This window comes from Dermacentor variabilis, chromosome 8 (assembly GCF_050947875.1).
Source record: "Dermacentor variabilis isolate Ectoservices chromosome 8, ASM5094787v1, whole genome shotgun sequence".
NCBI classification, from domain to species: Eukaryota; Metazoa; Arthropoda; class Arachnida; order Ixodida; family Ixodidae; genus Dermacentor; species Dermacentor variabilis.
The window spans coordinates 52,868,512-52,881,856 of NC_134575.1; positions in this window are offsets into that span (position 1 = coordinate 52,868,512).

Consider the following 13,345-nt stretch of genomic DNA (forward strand, 5'->3'; position numbering starts at 1 on the left):
TTCCTTCGTCGCTTCTTCTACGTTGTTGCTCCTCCCCCTCAGGCGATTAAAATGTCTCAGCTGTACATGCATAGGCTCATTAAGCGACCACCGTCTCTAGGAAGAAATGAGTCCCAAAACTGATGTCGAAGATGTTGAGGCTTATCACTTGTTAAAGAAATAAATTATGGTGTTTGACGTGTCAGAAACCCCGGTACAATTACCGGTAGTGAAGGGCTGCAGATTTATTTTCATTACTTGGGGCTCGTTAACGTGCCCATAAGTTCACGTACACAAGAGCGTTTCCTTGCATTTCACCGCCATCGAGGCACTGAGCTCATGAGCTCGAGGTCACAGGTTCAATTCCGACCACAGCGGCCGGGATTAACAAGAGCACAATGGCGACGCTGTTAAACACTCCTGACGTCTTTTCCGACACCACCCTACTTCTCGGCAGTCACCATATTGTGCATGCTGAATTCCTAGAAATACGACCCAATATGAGTCGCTGCCTCCAAATTTAGCCTAAATAAATGCAATTTTGTTTTCAAGCTGGCCACTCGACGGAGGTTATGTAGTCTTGCTGATTACCAGCTAACTCCACAAAAACCTAGGTGCACTAGTGTGTGATCCCGCCAGTCAGCTGCGAGTTCGTTTATTCCAGCCGCTTAAGACAGGAGCGCGAGTGAAAACTGCTAGCGTGAAAAGTTGGGGACAACGTTGAAAGCGGTGCGGTATGAAAAAGAGCCCGGCTAATGACAAAAAATGCTAATTGAAAAAAAGAATGAAATGGCAGCCCTTTAGCACTTTAGCAGGGGTGAAAAATGTTTAGTGGCTTCTGCATACATGAAGAATTTCGTGATTCTTCCCACTGCTACTCAATAGCAGTTGTAGATTTGTGCATTGTGAGTTGCCTCAAAAAACACTATAGTGAACTTCCTCTTGATAGTTATGGCCCCTTAGTGAAGTTGATATTTTGTTAATATTAAGGTTTCGCCTGCACGTGCCTTCCTTTTCTACTATAGTCTCTGTGTAGCTATAACTACGAAATCCGTTAATAGCATACGTAAAAACCAGTGAACTTATTTATTTATATTATATTATGTAATTTACTTTCTCTTTACACTCAAGGCATTACACAAGGCAAGTGGTTCGTGCGAAGCAACTAAATACTTAGAGCAACGGGTTATATCTGAACCGAAATGTTCTTTGACGCTTTCCCATTGGCCTGTAAAATAGCAGGCACTTCATCGAGCTGCCTCTCTCAGCAGCCGTGTGGACACCGCTCCTTGCTAGTGCCGTTCATAGGCGGAAAAATAAGTGGACGGAAAAAAAGCAGGACGAAGCGACCCTGTCCGGAATCCTCGACTATCCAAACAACCGCAGACACGCTTAATCGAAACGTTGGCAATCTGCCGCCAACATACGCAAGATGCCTGAAGCGATTATTGACGCCGGTTTAAGGTAAAGGTTTTTTGCCTCTCAGCTCGGTAAACAAGCCTTCCGTGTGGAAGTCGAAACATTTAAGAATATTTCGTACAGCCCCATTTGAGTCGGCGTTCTGTTTTTATTACTAAACTCAAGGACAACAGCTACAGCAGAAAGCTGCCACGTCACATACGGCCAGTTGACGCGTACAGCGATCTCAAGGCGTCATCGCCTTTGCTTGCACGAAGCATCCGAACATTCCCCTTTCCCCCACCCCCAGTGTAGGGTAGCAAACCAGTTGCTCGTCTGGTTAAGCTCCCTGCCTTTCCTGTCCTTGTTCTCTCTCTCTCTCTCCGCAGGTTCTCTTCGCAGGAGAAGGCCAAGCGCCATCCCCTCGCCTTTCAGCCGTTCGGAATGGGCGCTCGCAACTGCGTGGGGTCGAGACTCGCCCTCCTGGAGGTTACTCTCATCGTTGCCAGACTGGTGCATCGTTACCTGCTGCATTTAGGATCCCGGCATGCGAACGTAAGGCGACCTTGAAAAGCAAATTAGGGGCTTGGAACGTCCCAAAACACAAAAAAGTAGCTAGGCCATTGCGAGGGCACCTCCGTGTTGATTTCGACCACCTGTAGCTCTCAAACGTACTTCTGAATATAAGTACACGAGCGTTTCTTTCATTGCGATTCGGTTGGCTTGCGGCCGCTGCGCGCAAGAATCGAACCCTCGACCTTGTACTCAGCAGCAGAATACCATCGCTCCTGAGCTACCACGACGTCCGTTCAAGAGGAAAGTTTAGTTCGGGTCCAACTCCGCTGCCTGAATTCAAATTCGTGTAAAGATGCACAAACACTTTTATAGCACAACACATTGATCAGTCGTGAAATAAATGTAATTTGAAATTTCCCGTTAGTGACCGAAGTAAAAACGGCTTTATAGGTACTCAAACGATACTATCCGAACATATAATCACACACCCGGCACAAGAGGACTTCGCTGCAGGAGCACTACATGGCATAGCGGGTCCACAATGAAACGAGAGATAGCATCCTGACTGCATACACGCGTCCCTACACGTCGTTCCAATACCGCGCGTTCGTACACGCTTTAAAATAATCACATTCTCATCAATATTCATCGTGAGCTGGTTTTTCCTAGACTTCTGCCATTCTTTGATGACGAGCATTTATGCTGGATGTTTCCACCTAGAGGCAAGAAAGCTCTTTCACCATTTGGTTCTGCACATTCGAAGATTGTAAAAAGAGGGATTGCAATGAATTGTTTCCGCAATGCACTCCAAGGAAGCTGTCACCACGCTATTAAAGCTAGTTCTGACGCCCAATTCCAACCTTTGGAAGCCACAGGGTTCCCTCTGCCCCTTTTGAAAGCGGTGGCAGAATCGCAACTCCAGAGGCTTACGAGAGTACGAAGCTGGCAGATGTTGGGGCAACTGAACGTAGGAAACTTGAAGCCATGCCGTATGTGCATAAAGCGAGCCACAACATCGAAAAGGTTGCCGCCACGCAGGGAGTAAGTGTGGTGTTTTCTGCCCCTTGTAAGCTTTCGGGTCCGTGCTTGCGCATTTCTCGAGGCAGCGCAAGGAACCACGTTTGCACAAAGTAGCATGAAAACCGTTTTACGGCGTGTCGCAGGGGTTGTGTATAAGTTCCCTCTCACATGCGAAAGAGTTTACATAGGCCAAACCGGTCCATGTATTAATGACCGCCTACGTGAGCGCAACTCCTCCCTGGGGCCCGATAACGGTGCAAAGTCGCCTCACCATTACAATTAATGTGGCTGTTACTCTTTGTTCAGCAATGTAACGATACTTGGTAGGGGCAAGGGCAAAGAAGGGCGAGAAATCCTGGAAGCGTACTGCATCAATTTATTAGGTGACAGCTGCATTAGTACAACCTCGGTGCGCTCACTTGTAAAAGAATTTGCCTTTTCAGATCGGTTACGACAGATGCAATAACTTGACTTTTCATGCTCTGTGATTAGTGGTGCTGTTGTTGTGCATGTTCTGGTGGCCTTGCTTGGACTACGCCGTTTCTCATAAAGCTCAGTTGATTGTACAGTCATTTTGGTGTGAACCTCTTTGCTTGTCCTTTGTGTTTTGTGACTCCTTTTTTCTTTCAACCATGTACCAACTGGTCCGGATTTCACCCCTCTTGTCATTAAGGAACGACACATAACCAGAGACCAAAGTTGGTGTCAAATAGTTTCACTGAAGAACCGCCCATACCCACCGGCACATACCCTGCTGGTGAAGCAGCGCACTGACACGGACACAGTGAAGACAAACAGGAAAAGACGACACTGGCAGCGAGTGTCGTCTTTTCCTGTTTGTCTTCACTGTGTCCGTGTCAGTGCGCTGCTTCACCAGCAAGGTATGATGATCACTCACCAACTAGCCCAACTTTCCACTTTACTGAACGGGCACATACCCATTGCCTGAACTTGGCAAAAGAGGTTCACAGAAGAGCTGCACATATCCAGTGACCCAAGTTGGCATCAAAGCAGTTCATTGAAGAGGGGTGAATTCCCTCTTGCGCCTACCCCAGTCACTCAAGTTCCCATGAGAGATTTACGGGAACTAGTGTTGTTGGGGTAGTTCACGCACACTCTTGGGACTAACTCTGTATATATCTACGCATTTATGCATCTCTCTAGTCATTTTCTCGTCAACATTTCCTCTGGGTAGTTCATGGTGGAATGTTTAAGGAACAAGTTTCGAAACCAACCATTGGACCAACTTTGGTCAGTGGATATGGGGCACGCGTTCTTAGTTGCCGCTCTTCAGCGAACATGTTTCATGCCTTCATGGGTCAATGCGGTTGCGGAACTGGGCATGGTGCATTGGGTATGCACCGCTCTTCAACTGATCTCTTTGACACCGACTCGGAGCACTCAATGTGTTCACTGGTTATGCTCCGCTATTCAATGAACCGCTTTGATGCCAAATTGGGTCGCCTGGTACGCGCCAGTATCTATGTGCCACTCTTCGGTAAACCTCTCTGACGCCTAATTGGGCCACCCGGTATTTGTCTCTGGGTGTTTGCCGCTCTTCAATGAAACTGTTCAATGCCAACTTGGAAAAACTATGTACCACATGGGTATGTGGCATTCTTCAATGGCAAGAAAAAAATCATGTAGACTTTATCGCTGCCAACTATCAGCTGCTTGGGTGGAATCAAATATTGCGTCCCATATGCATATAAGCTTGTCTGAGCGTGCACTCGCACAAGCGCCACTGGCGGATTTCGCCACGGCGCGGCTGAATGACACAGCGTGCTCTATGGGAAGTGCGGGAGCTACATGCGTATGCATACGCGACTCATACGCAAGGCGTCTCTGGGGCGACGACATGGTGCGTCGTAGCACTATTTCAATGCCAATCGCATTGACGCCGACAGTCGTAGTGAGATGGTATCTGCCGGAATATTTTTTTTTTCAAGTTCGGCATGGGCCCGGTTGAGCATAGTTGTCCGTTTCCAAGCTGGCATCAAGGGGGGTTCATTCAACAGCTGCACATACCCGGTTGTCCACAGTCAGTCATCCAAGTAGTACCGGCGGTTGGTTTTGAAACCTGTTTTCTCAGCACACGAACCCAATGCGCTACCATTCTACCGGGACAGCCCACATACCCTGAGTGGCGGAAAAAGGATTATAGACATAGATACATTAGCTACTCGGGAAAGTACCTGACGGACCCTAAGAATGTCAATTTCATTTCTGTGTTTCATATCTTAACCCATTTGGTGGAAACAGTTTGTTTACTGAGGAACGAAATGAGGGTTGGTTGTATTCCTAGGTTGAATTTTTCTGCGAGACCACAAAGCTGGTGTGCTGGGGCGACGTCAGGTTTTTCGAAGTATTTTCCAATTTTTTGTGTTTATGCCATGCTAGACCGAGCGAGAGTTTTCGAAACTTGTCCTGTATTTGGGAATATTAACCAGTTCTGAGTAGAAACTATGAAACGCCTATGACGCATTGGCGAACTGATGCAGGTAATTGATGCCGAGGCTGCTAGCGGTATTTTGTTTCTGCGTATTTTATGGAGCACCAAGTCTCTTCTCACTGTGAGAATGGCTAGTCGTGGCTTGTCACGGCTAGAATACCTCGCCACTCACTCTGGCAGTAATAGGGCTGATGACGGTGATGCTTGATTGTTTTAGTGTCGTAAGGGCCGAATGTGGCCAAAGAGTGCCATGACTAATTCAGATACGTTTTGCAAAACCCATCAGAGTTTAAAGATATCAGGTAATAAAATCAGATATTGATGTATATGATTGAGTCAGAGCCAGTGTATGACTTGCTAGACTTACCATGAACAGAAGAACCTAGGGGCCAAATTTTCGTTAGCAACCAAAAACAACCGCATGAAGTCAACATAGAATTATTCCAAGAACGACATGGGAGAAAAACATTGCTGCGTTAACGTAAATGTTAAAATTATAGGCAAGTGAGAAATTACAACGGACGATAAAACGACTGGTCGCTAGTGGGACCCGAAGCCGCATCTTCCGCAACCGTAATTAGCCGAGCACCGTCGATTGTAGTCGCGTCTAGTACAAGTAGTACTAGTACTAGCACCGAACTGTAGCCAACGTCCTAACTGCGGTGACGGCGCAGAAATTAAAGCTTCTGTTATACCCTGAAAAGAGATAAGAGTTCCTTATCCACACAAAGTTTCTTTTTCTCCTTACAGGGCGAACTGAAACGCAAGACACAATCCATCGTAGCTCCGCCAGAAGAAGGTGTCTGGATTCGCGTTGAGAAGATACTCTAGTGTAGCTGGCAGTCAACTCTCGTGTTTAGGCCGCAGTGATAAGAAAAACAAATTGGCCGGCAATGACTGGACCTCGTCCTAGGCGAGCTCCATATCATGGTACATAAGGTACCTACATCGGCAACGCGCCCCTTTTTTTTCTTTCTTGCAGTGTTTCAGAAGGCAGCTTTGAATATATGCAGTCAGGAGTACTCATTGATTTCGTGCACTTATGAAAGTAGACGCTATCCTTCTAAAATTGTCCGAAAGGATTATTTCGGAAGTGAATGCTTTACAGTGTACAACGCTATTTATGCTTGCTCACGGTTTTGTTCCATTTTCTAATTGATGATCTTGTCCGAGTTAATTGTGCACTCACAATCGGTTCGGCGTACATGTTTGCTTTCATGTCTCTGTGCGCTCCCAGTTCAGTTCACACCGCTATGGCACGAAAACCTGCACAGTAAAGAAATGTTTAAAAAATTTTTCTTGTGTGTCATTTTCTTTCACAATATGCAACATTGAAGTTATTCGATATTGCAGTCAGGTTTTTCGTCGATGCTCTGGAATCGCTAGAATTACCTGGCATACGAATACGACTAGCTTACAGGTTTCGACGCGCGCTTAAAGAAGATGGCAGCAACTAGAGTAGAAATTCGTGGACTGCGTTCTTGTCAGCTGGAAATCTGTTGGCAATGCGTATTCCTTGTCTCGTGTTGCCAAGTCTGCGTAATATATTCTGGGAATTGAGGGTTATCGCGCCATCATGTTCCTGGTGCTCCGTTTGTTATTTTCTTTGACAACCTCACTAGATGTGTAGATAACATGCCGCACGTGTGAGATATAACATTTCACACGTGCGGAGGTCACCTTCATCACTCTGCAGGAATGACGCGAAGAGGTGAAGCGAGAGACCACAACCACGGCCACGCTTTGGTCAGCATAAGAGTGCCAATATAAGGCCCTCTCGAACAGCGGCCGGCTAGTGCCAGTGTTTGGCGGTAAAATATCAGTGTTACTGTTCCATCAGACTGCTGCGGTACCCGCCTACGCGAAGGAAACAATGTTGCATTTCAGTGTCAGTCAGGCGCATTTGGCAAAACAATACAAAAGGCTTGTCACCGACTTGCACCCTGTTTAGCGACACAAAAGCAGTTTGATGTGCAAGTAATATTTATTCAGGGAAGCTTACATTCGCATACATGTTCACGACATGAATTAAGAGTCACTTGATAGGAGTATATACATGTATATACTTTGCAGGATTCTGCACCATTTCTGGTCTACGCGCACGCATCAAAACTAAACATAAAATAGAACATTTAAATGCAAATGATAAACATAACAAAAGTAGATTTAAGACAATTGCGCATTCGCTTGTATGCAAAAGAAGGGCCTAAACCTCGCGAATGAACATTATAAAGCTACCTGAAAGAATCTAATACTCGGATTGGAGCAATAAGTAAAACGAAGAACAGCGCGTATTCGGAAAACACAGAAAAAAAAAAACGTCAGACATACATTGAACAAGCACCGAAAAATTGAAAAAAAAAACATTTACGGAGGCACGTGAAATACGAACAAGAAACTAAACACTCCATTCATTTATGAAACTGTCCAGAGCTCATGTTAATGTAAGAGCTTTGATCACCACTAAGGAGTTATCACAGCGTTGTAGTTTGGGCCCGGCCCTGATTAGCAGTCATGCTAACGAAGGTTCTCTGCCCAAGCAGCATCTATAAGATCTTGAGTGCGTAGAAGCCGTCGAAAATAAGTCACGCAGGCTAAAATGAAGACTAACCCACGCAGAATGGCATCTCCATAAGTCTCCTCACGCACGACATTACTATGAAAATGTACATTTAATACGGACTACAGCTCGACTTGTGCTCATTTGCGGAAATGCCACTCCCGCGTGGTGAAGTGGCGACGGATGGCCTCGTGACCCGGATGCGACCAACGTAGCGCACCAGAAGCAATGAGAGGGTCTGGCTAAGGCTGGGCCAGAGCCGGTTTAGGATGTTTGAGTTTGAAAAGTTCAGCCGTGACAAATGATTATCGACTGGAAGATCGACATTCTTAACCTGACGGAGTGAAGCTTTCCTTGATCCCTGGGCCAATACGTCCTTGCGAAGTACATCTTCACGTCCGTATACGTAAGAATATGTGCCGAGAGCGACGGATTAGATACCCTCTCGGCAATAATCGTTGAGTGTCACTGAAGCCTCGCAGTCTCTGCACTCGAGCGTAGACTTTGCCATCCACTATCTTGAGTCAAGGTGAGGTGTCGAATCGCGGAAGCGGAACCGCGTAAGGGGGGGCATTTGAGCCGCAACTTTCTTATGCTGCGGGACGCGCAGTGAAGATACCCCTCTCCGAATGCTCGGGCTCCGCTTGCCATGACACCAACTAAGAAAACTGCTGCGCCAAGCGGCGCGGAAAGGCAAATGCTTCGAAGGAGGAATTTCGCTTTTGTCCGGCGAGAGACACGCCAGCGCGAAGCAGAACGCCTTCGCGGCTCACGCTGCGGACTTTGCGACTCGTATTCCTGAAGCTGAGCGCATCGCAACTGGCTGCCCAAGACCAGGGTGTCCGGACGAAATGTTTTTCGTTCTGGTCTTAGTTTCGCTAAAAATTCCGTTCTTGTTCTGCTCCGGAAAGAAAGAAAGTAAACCCGTAAAAGTTCACAACGGTTTTGGTTCGCATGAAAAAATCTTCTAAATAACAATAAAAAATATAGCACTAATTTTTCGCGTTATGTGAATTACGAGTTCTGAGATGATGCTCAAAGCCTGGACTCATGGCACCGCGAGCATGATCTCGGAAGCAGCGAGTATATGCACTCACCATCGAGTATACTTTCCGAAATGCGAGACCACTTTTGCGATAAAACCATCTTAAACGAACATAAACAAATGATGAATCTTCGGTAGTAAAGCGTCGCACACCCGTAGAAAACGAAACGATAAGCTATTCTGCGCTCAAGACTTGCGTTTTACTACAATGCCCATGCGCTAGCGCACCGAGCGACAGGCTTACATTAGTTACGCGCTCGACCATGGCTATCGCTCGCACTATCACAGCCGAAGATGCGCGCTAATTCTGACTTTGCCCAACGTCGATTGTTTCTGAGTGCCAACTTTCCGCTCGAGCCGAAATCCGATCAAGGATATTTTGGTTTCACTCGGAAACAAAATAATAAAAGAACGTTTCTGTTACGTTTCCGTTCCGGTCAACACCATCGGGGTTTCTTTTTTTTTCGTTTTATTTTTCATTTTCGTTCCTTTCCGACACGCTGCCCCCCCCCCCCCCCCCACAAGACACTACGGAACCGGAACAAAAAATGCTCGTACCTTCGCCGAAGCAACTCCGGAGCAGGATGCCGCGCGCGAAGAAGCCTGCAACACCGTCGCCGACGGTTAAGTTGCGCGTTTTATTATTATTATTATTATTATTATTATTATTATTATTATTATTATTATTATTATTATTATTATTATTATTATTATTATTTGTTTTGAACACGTATATACAATTAACAGGAAAGGGAAACCGAGGAGCAGGCTGGCGATTGCCACCGGAAGTGGCACAACGCCGGCCTATACTCTTCAGAAGGGAGGTGACAGCAACACAGAAATGGAAGACAGGAAGGAGGGGAGGAAAGAGAAAAGGAAGCGTTTTTTCGCCGCAGCAAACCACGAGTTGACGAAGCAAGCATTCAACGGCTTCTAGGAAGACACTTTTGACTTTCGCGTTCTACCGATTCCTATGAAAGAGGGATCAACCATAATTTCGTCACTTTCTCTCTTTTCAGACATGCATGTGGGGTTTACTCTTTTTCTTTGATTACAATATATGATCATCCTATTTTATGTGCACTGCAGCACGAAGGCCTTTCCCTGCGATCTCCAATATGTCCGGCGCGGCCTTTCGGTTGCGCGGGTCTATTGAAAAGATGACCAAACTTCACCATTTAGAGGAAGTAAACGTCGTAAGAAAGTTTCCGTAGGTGAACCTGCTGAATGATGCTTACCGGATTGTGAAGGGTGACGAGCGTCATTATTTCTACCCCGTGCGGGCATAGTAGCTCGCTGCTGCGCCCGAAGCTATCCGTAGCCGGCCCCGCTTGGACGCGGGTATGGCTATATCCGAACATGCCGGGGCATTGCCTGAATATTGAGGGGCGCCCCGTGCGAAATGTGTTGCGCCCAGTGGATGCCGGCTGCAACCTTGGACGGTTCGCTCGGCCGCGCCCGCTGGTAGGAACGGCTTAACGCACAATATATATATATATATATATATATATACGGGGCGTCCCAGCTAACTTAAGCCAGAGTTCCAAAACATGCCGATGCACTATAAGACGACGCGAACAAATGCATGTTGTATGGAGTAAGTCGCACATTCTTTTGTATTCCGCTTAATTGCATAATTAGTCCAGATTAATTAGGTAACTTCCGCAGCAACGAAGTTAGGCAAGGAATTTCTACTAGAAAGTTGAAGAGCGGTTTGCAAAACGTCTGAGTAAATAAGTTTCTATTTCGCGAATAAGATCGCGAAATACAAAAAAAAAATGAACAATCACGTGGCATGCCTTCTTGCGTGCCCTGATGGCAGCGCTCCCAAACGTTCCGCGTCCAAACGAACACATGGCATTTAGCCGGGTATGGTGCCGTAGCGCCTGCATATCGCTATCACGAACCGCCGCGAAGGAAGGACATCGCTGGCGTAAATCGCACAGCCAACGCCTGCGTCACTGCCCCGTTGCCTTTCAGGCGGTCAGCCGCATCGTTGTTGTCTCTCCTCGCCTCTTCTCGCCTTAAGGTACGCCTGCGTCTCTTCGCATTTTCTTACCAAGCGCTGCACGCGTGAAAGTTCGAATGAACATGCTCAACTTGGGACCCTATTTAATTCACTCTCATCAAAGCTTCGCAATCTCTTCCGCAACGTATCACTCGTCCTACTTGGTAGTCAATCTCAATGCAGCGTTTACAACAACTCGGCTCCCGTATCCGTCTTCCGAAGCCTTGAGCTTCCTCGCAAAGTCTCGGACGCCATGAGAGCGACTAATAATGATTCGTACGCTCCGCTTTGTGCTGCGCGCAAACGAGAAGCGTGTAAACACACAGCGCATACGGGAGGAAATACCCGTAACGTGTTGAGACCTGTGCGCACCGCTGAACATATCCGAAGACGGCTCGGCTCATTCTGACACCATCGTGACGAACCACCCTGCAAACCCAGGCGGAAGAGGAGGTAACCCCGTCTAACTTCCAAAAGCTGCGAAGTTTTATACGGTGGTGTAGGTCAGCGATGTAGATAAGCAAAAAATAACAGAAGCACCGGTAGAAAAAAAAATTACCGACGATTACGTTACTTCCTAATGCGAAATTTGAGCGCAGCAAATAAGCTGTTTCACCTTTTCGATAGATTGAGGCAAAGAAATCGAGCAACACATGTATGCGCTATCACAGAATTTTTTTTTTATATTTCCCGTAGTCCTGGATCATCTCGACGGCGGCGACGGTAAGCTTCTGCTTCGGCGGCACGCACCTCTGGATTCTGACGGCGACGGCGCTGGGCCTCTGCTCTGGCAGCTCGTTTAGCAGCAGCAGCAGCAGCAGCAGACGGAGGACTTCCATCGGTCGTCTCGCTCATGGCTCAGAAAGAACTGGCAGATGATTTCGCAGTGGTGAACGGCAGCGGCAATTTCGGCTCGGGCGGTGCACATATACAGATCCGCCGCCACCGATCTGGCTCTCTGATTGCCACCGCACAGGGCGAACGGCAGCGGCAATTTCGGCTCGGGCGGTGCACATATACAGATCCGCCGCCACCGATCTGGCTCTCTGATTGCCACCGCACAGGGGTTGCATTGGAGGAGGAGCGAAGAAAGGAATTAAGTTCGAGCCGGCGCTTTGACAACCGGAGACTCGCAGGATGAGGGGGGAGGGGGGCGGCGTGTACACCCAGCGGCAAACGATGGGGGCAGAAGCGCGCGCAGCAAGCGGACAACACGATAAAGGGAGGAGGGAAGAGATAGCAGCGACTGACTGATGCCGCTGACGCCGATAGTGAGTCAACCCCAGCTGCGGAGTTGGTTTCAGGGACAACGCCGCCGATGCCGACACAAACAATATGATACCCTCGCTTCCGCAGCGCTAAGAACCAGGTCTAGCCGTGGGAAGGTGGTCACGTATTCGTCGACGTGCCGGGGCCTACGTGAAATAACCGGCGCGTCGGCAACTGAAGAGCACCCTATCCGCCACACAAGAAGAGGGGGGGGGGACCCTTTCCTCCTCTTTCTGCATGGCGGCGACGGTGTTCTATGCAGTCACGTTATCTTGACTCTCTAGCGGCGTCAGCGGCATCCAGCGGTATCAGTCGGTCGCTGCTAGCGCTGGGGGGATGAAAGGGGGGCGGAGCTGGTTACGAGGCCGACGACAACGCCGACGACGACGCGAAACCCAGGAACGGACGCCAAAGAGCTGCGCTCTAAAAAATGATGGAAACAGGATTGTCACAGGCACTGGAAACTTTACAAGAAATAGATAAGCAGGCTGCTTGATCTCAATAGGTAGAGCGAACAACAGTTTGCTCACGCGGGCTATTTTGACGGCAAGATGCCGTCAATTGCATCCAAAGAATGCTATCAGCGATCAGCAAGCCAATCGCAGCGTTCTTTTTTCTTTGCTTCATTCCTGGTTTCCTTTCGCTACTAACATAGAATACCCATTTAAAAAAACGTTTCATGTGAGAAAGTATAACCAATTTTTCCTTTTCTTCTTTATCGGACAGTTGTAGTATGGTCTCAGATTCCTCATCTCACATCAACGGTGTTTTTGGCTCGAACCACACTAATAACAGAATTCCTATCTTTTCCTTTCTTTTTTTTTCTAATTAACGTTAGCGATGCGTTTTAGTATTGTTTTCCGTACCGTGCTCAGATAGCCTTAATCCGAGCTCATACACGGTGAACTCCGTTAAAATAACTCCCCCAAACAAATCACTACAACGACAAATATATGAGCAAACGGTGTCTCGATAAACATCGAAACATTAACCTTGGCGCCCCTGAACGTTGGCTCGCGCCCATGCCGCAAGCACAACTTCCCGGTCTGCGTCCACGTACGTGACGCAACGCGTTCGCGAGGTCGCAGCGACTTCGGG